General features: G+C 36.8%; 1 pseudogene; it reads right to left on the bottom strand.

Annotated features, from left to right (window-relative positions):
* Positions 1–1536: 1536 nt before the first annotated feature.
* On the bottom strand, positions 1537–1836 carry LOC109382122 (HIG1 domain family member 1C-like; annotated as a pseudogene).
* Positions 1837–6528: the final 4692 nt, after the last annotated feature.

Here is a 6528-nt window from a genome sequence, read left to right as displayed (position 1 = left end):
TCTTGGGTAAATGTATATCGTTTGATAGTTTTGGTTTAAATAAATTATGTATTTTCTTCCTCATTTTATTATAAAATTAGCATTAATGTTAGCATATTTTTCTAATTTATAAAATATTCTATTTAATCAGAGCTGTCTAAATGTCCCACACTGGTTTTATGGTTCAATTAAATTGAATTACAATAACTACTGTCTTTTAAAAAGTTTTGTTCCTGGCACTTGAGATAAGGCTACAAATCATTACACTGTCTACGTAAAACCACACTTAACTTTGGGAAAAACTTCCTAAATTTCGTGTATGACAGAACTTTATTATAAATTTTTGTTTCTCTATAATGTGTCAGCTTAAACTGAATTTAATATACTAGATAACTTTAAGATCTTGGGCTAACATTACATTGAGATCATTAAAAAATAAGCACTGGATAGTCAAGCAATAATTTTTAAAATATCCATGTCCCTTCCTTTTATACATTATAGTATAGCTATCAGGTAAGAGAATGAACAGTACGTACATGTATCTTTAGCATCTATTAGTATACATGTTCATCTTTACTACTGTAAGAATTGAAGTCAGTGTGAATGTAGGTGAAGTGCATGGAAGATAACTAATGTGTTTTTATCAGAGCAAAATGAGAATAACTTTTTCTACAAGTAAAATTGTTATGGTTGTGCCAAAATTAAATTAAAGTTTAAAATAAACTTTAAAATACAAATTTAAAGGTATATAGTAATTGTAGCATATCTAAGAGAATTAAACTTTATTGACTATATTTTATAATACCTGAAAAAAATGAGTTTAAGAGAGCAATAAAAGGTTTACAATTGTTTGACTAAGTTGACTCAATATTAATGAGTTTATGTTTTCCTGTGTTTTTTACTGTGTCTTACCAGATTAGGAGTAGCCCTTCTGGACTCACAACAATATTGCCATGTGGGGGAATACAGATTTGTAGCAATTTACCTTTGTACAGATATTTAGATGTTAAAACATTTGTTTTTGTGTTAAAATAGTCAGGTTTCCATATAAGAGTGAGGTGCAGAGTGGTGAAACAACATTAAATAATAACATGATCATTCTCTTCTGATGTCATTTTGGTCATTCTAAAATGGAATTGAGAATGCCTTAATTACTTGGCCCTATTTGGAAAGAATTAAGCAGATGAATGGAGTGTTGCATTTAACAGATATAGAAATTTTTTCTGCATCCACTATATAACTACTAATTTTCAGATTGATTTGGTATTATACAGATTATTTTTTGCCATTAACTACAAAGTAAAAAATGTAAAAGTAAAGAAAATATGTTATAGGGTCTGAAAGACACCAACAAGGAGTATCTTTGAGTTGACTATTTATTGTTGATTTGTCTATTGTTGACTTGGAAGTTAGCTTCTTAAAAATGTTGAGATTTAATATACCAAGGGCACTAGAATACTGATAATTCTGCAGTGCAACTTGCTACGTATCAGAAATTTATTCTTCATAAGAAATGGTTTTCATATTCTCTTGTCTTCCTGCTCTTAGCAAGTAGCTTCATGTTTTGGTCACATTGAGGAATGGAGGTCTAATGTGATTCTTACATAGAGCAGAGAACACCTAGAATCAAAGCTCCTATGACTTTCATGTGATTAAAATGACAGGACATTTTCTGATCTCTTCTGTACTTTCACTTGTAAAGGCCTTTGGATACTGTAGTCATAAAGCCTGCTAACCTACTGGGGCAAAGGGGGAAGCTCTAGGTTTCCTGATCAGTCGGGACAATCGGCTTTCCTCCTCATTTGTTGAACAGCGTTTATCTGAAGCCTTTCCCCCGCTTTCTTTGGTGTGGCCCATTACCTGCTGTCTGTCTCCTGGTGTCTGTCCCTTAAGTAGGAGACCAGTACATCAGAACAGGCTAAGGCAGGAAAGCTCAACCCACAACACCTGTGGGGAGTGACCGGCTGCTTTTGGCCAAAATTTCCACTACCACTGCTAGAATCTCACTGGCAGGGCCAACAAACAAACTTGGAAGCTTTAGAAGGAGTTGCATTTACTTGATTCTGCCCTCCATGGGGAGCTCTCAACTTAGGCTTTGGTACCCAACCCCAGGTCAGAAATCCCAGGGGAAAGCAGGCACAGGGATACAACAGCAGGCTGGGGTGGAGTTGGGGGGGTTAGCTGAGATTCTCATCCTTTTGGTAGGCGGGCTTTCCCAGAGGGTGCCACTACGTTGGGATCCTGAACCCATGTGCAGAGTTGGGATCTCACTCGGGTTATCTGTTGGCAGGGCCTTCGAACCTGCGGCCCCTATCATTGACACTCTTTTTGATACTATTTTCCCCAAATTTAACCCTTAAACTCAAAATAATAAAATTATTAACGTGAATACAATATCTCTGGGTTTCCCAGATGACCATTGGGCAACTCTAAAGATCTGTTTCCTAGCCATATACAAGAAGAAATAAGAAATAAAGGTTATGTTTTTCATTCTCCAGATTCTTAATTAGCTCACCACTATAATGGGAACCATTCTGGTTTTCAAGGTCATAACAGAAGAAAAACTAACAAGTTGAAATAGTCCTAGATTAATTCAATGCAATAATTATGTATGATTACTATGCCTATGTTGCAACAATTATGGACTTTTCAGGTTGGACTGAGGCATTTTTATGTTCATGTATGAAGACTGGTATAATAACTGTCAACCATTTGATTTTTTAAAATAAACTTATTAAATGGTGACAATAATAATGTATACATTAAGGGTAAATTAAAGCCCCTAGAAATATATCAGAAGGCTCTTACTATCCTTCATATGCTCTTTCTTTTATGGTATTCACCAAAGTTTTATTGAATGAATACGTATTATACCTCAAAAAGGAATTCCATTCTCCTCCATTGTGATGTTTGTTATGACAAAAAAAACCAAAAAACACCCAGACTTTTCAGTCTTTTTATAAACAATATCTCCTTTCCCTTTAAACATACCTAAAATCTTTTCTACAAAGGACCAATCAGAAGTTGAGTCATCTGAGAGAAATATCAGAGGAGCTTCAGTAAGAAACGCATCAGACACTGTTGATATTCTTGATACCACAGGAAAGTGACTCATAGATGTAGGCCTCCCTGAATGAGATGACCTTGTCCCCAAAAACAATATTCTAACTGTATCAAGTGCATGAGTCAGGGTTTCCAAGACTCTTGTCACCTAGAAGCAGGTGAATTTGTGAAGGTATACTGCACAGCTCAAGACCAGCAAAATAAGAAGTAATTGCTTAGGACTAAAGGGACTCAACCAAGTGATTTAACTGGGGTCAATTATATGTTTGTTTTAGTGAACATGAGAGAAACCCCTTTTCTCTCTTCTGAATCTATCTCTAACTCTCATTTTAAGAGAATAATGTGTAAAAATTAAATGGAGCCCTCTGAATCTGAGTCCTCAGTGTTGAGAAAAAAATAACCTTTTGAAAATTCTTAATATAGCATCAAAACTAATAAGTTGCCAAGAAAAACATAAAAATAATGATTTTGTAAAAAATTGTGACATATAGTATTTGGCTTTGTCTGTTAAACACTCATAAAATTATTTATCATGGTTAAATATTATACAGTTACTTTTAATAAAGACCTTTCCTTTTCATGACAAAGTAGTTATTTGTATTGGTTCAATAAAAATCTGTCCTCTAGCCTACCTGAATATAATTGGAAGAATAAAAATGTTAACATTACCTGTAGATTCCATTATCTAATTAAGACAAGACAAATCCAGTAATAAAACAAGTTCTGTGTTTTACATGCACAAACGATGCCTACAACATCTTTCAGGAATCTGACGGTACTTGCTGTATGGACTAAGGAATCTCAGCCCTGGAGAGGGGAGTGAATGTTACTTCTCTGCAGGGCAGGGACTCTGAGACATTTGGACATCTTTTGGAAAGAGCACACCCTTAAAATTATAAATACTGCAGGTGAAATCAGGTAGAGGTAAACTGGATGGTTTAGTCTGCTCTCAACTGAGCTAAGAAACACATGAAAATAAATTAAAACCACAAGCGCCTTACAAACCTATAGATCGAAGTAAACTCTCAAGTCTTAGTATCATATTGTTCTATTAAAAAAAACATACAAGGAGGTAATTACATGTTAATCAACATTTTCTTGTTACATCTAGGCAAATAAAATGAGTCTAAGTAGAATATAACACCAATAAAACTGTTTGAGAAAATTGCTAAGCAAATGTTGGTAGACAAATGTGTCCTGCAGGGGAGGAAACATGACCACAAAAAGAACTGTAAAAACTGAAGTGACACCTGGCATTGCTACCATTGTAAGCCTCCACATCCTATCCCACCAAAAAAGCAACAAAAACCAACCTCCTATTCTACTCTGATATAAATAAAACATAGAAGAAACTCACTATCTAGTTCTAGTTCTCCAAATAAACAAAATCTTGAGTGTTTCTTGTAAGTTGCCAACTCCTTAACAGAAATGACCTTATCTTGGACGTTTGCAATACTGTCTGAAGATATGTCATGAACTTCGTGAATATGGTAACCATGATAAAACTGCCATTTCCCCATCATGGACAGACTAATGTAATAGATAACCTTTATAATATTGTTAAAACAAACAAACAAAAAAACTTGTCCTGTTGTTCGTTAGGCCACTTCTTCTAAAGCCTACCTCACACTCCCTTGCCGGTAAATGCCACCTTCGATTTTCTTCTATATGCTCTTGTTTCTGAGCCTCCCTTTCATGCCCATACACACACATCAGCAGGTGATAGAACCTGGAGCTATATTTGGAGTTTTATGCTTCACTATTCACTTTCAGGGGAAAAGAATATTTTTATTCCAGCCTTCTTAACAAAAGATCTGAAATTCACCCTGAACCAATAAATGTCCTTTATAGTTACCTCTGGCAAGAAGGGTTTAAATATTTCTAGCTCACCATTTCAGGACTCAGTATGATTTCACCCTTGCTGCTAATCCTGACTTAATCTGTGTTCTTGTGTTGTTTTATGCCCCTGTAATTGATTCAGTGACTTGGTACCAGGCCATGTGTTACTCTTGCTATCTCTTAGCTAGTTTTCCTCAATAGTTTTGCACTGCACCCTGCCTGCTCTCCGTCTTGCTTCCTAACACCATTCTCCAAGTTGATTCATCCACTCGTTGCAATGCCTAGCTTTAGGCCCTGCCCTGACAGCTTGCCTGGGCTCGCACTGGCTTTTGGTTCTTACCATCTTGAAATTCTGAAAACATTATCTAGACTGCACATTGCCTCCCACCAGGCCTATTCCCCAGGGCCTGCCTTAAAATAGCAGATTTCTTTGCAAGTTCCATCTCCCCACCTATTCCCTTTCATGACAGAGAAGCTGTGAACTCATATATGGTAAGTGGCAATGTAGCAGAGAAAAGCACTATTTCAGGGTGAGTTTAGGGAAAGCTCTTTGATGGGGAGTCAGCTAAGATCATTTCTGATGTAGAGAGTCTGCAGGGCATATGGATGATGGAATGAGGAAATGGAAAATGGAGAGACTTACGGACATTCCAGAGAGAAACAGTGTGAGCAAAAACAGAGAGACATGAAATGAAGTGGCTTTGCCAAAGCCAGGCAAATAATTCAGATGACTTGGGTCATCAGTTTGGGGGAAGCCGGGTTGACGGGGACCTGTGGTTGATGTGCCAGAGCGGGAGCACTGTTGGGAAAGTGGGTACGGGCTGGGTGACTCTCATGTACAGGTGATTATTCAACATGGGGAGTGGCTTCTCGGCTATAAATATGCCTGAAGGTCACTGAACGTTAAGGTCATCCTTACTGGTGACCTTCAGAGAGCACCAGCTAGATGGATTGATGGTAAGATACACTTGAGAGGGCACTAGAGCAAATCTGTGCATGAAACCCTCCTCTGTCATTTGTCTGTGGCTTCGACTGGAGCCAGTGATTTGTTTGTTCTGACTGTGGTCACAACTCTAGGTACAACCGGATTGGAACAATAAATCCAGTCGTAATAAATGACAGAGGGTATTCAGGCAGAGACAAGAAGCAAAATATTTTACCAGTGTAAAGATAAACTATATTAGGTCATGCCCTTCCCACAAGCTTTTCTAACAATTTTCAGGCTGCAGCCCTGCCTGACTTGCCTCCAGTTGGGTAGGCCCCTTCTATTTGCTAATTTCCTTGATGGTGATCACCTGATTCCCTATTCCCCAACTTGATTCATTCTGTCCATTGAAAAATGGCATTTTTAGACTATTACCAATAATACTTATATATAAAAGAAGCTGAGATTTTTTTTAAATCAAATAAAGTGTTAAAATTAGGGAATGATAAATAATATAGAAATTACACAGAGTTTCCTTACCTGGAGATTAGTTAAGTATCATATTATAGAAGGCTGAAAAATAATGATTATGCTGCAAAAGAATATAAAAATAGTTGGAGACTAGGAATCATAAGTCTAGCAACTAATTCAGTGATCGGGCTGTGCTTCTCCCCTGAATGGTAACAGTCTTTATAAAAAGGCTTTCAATCTACCCTGCAGGG

This window comes from Hipposideros armiger, unplaced genomic scaffold (assembly GCF_001890085.2).
Source record: "Hipposideros armiger isolate ML-2016 unplaced genomic scaffold, ASM189008v1 scaffold_60, whole genome shotgun sequence".
Taxonomy (NCBI): Eukaryota; Metazoa; Chordata; class Mammalia; order Chiroptera; family Hipposideridae; genus Hipposideros; species Hipposideros armiger.
This window is presented reverse-complemented; position numbering and strand designations above follow the sequence as displayed.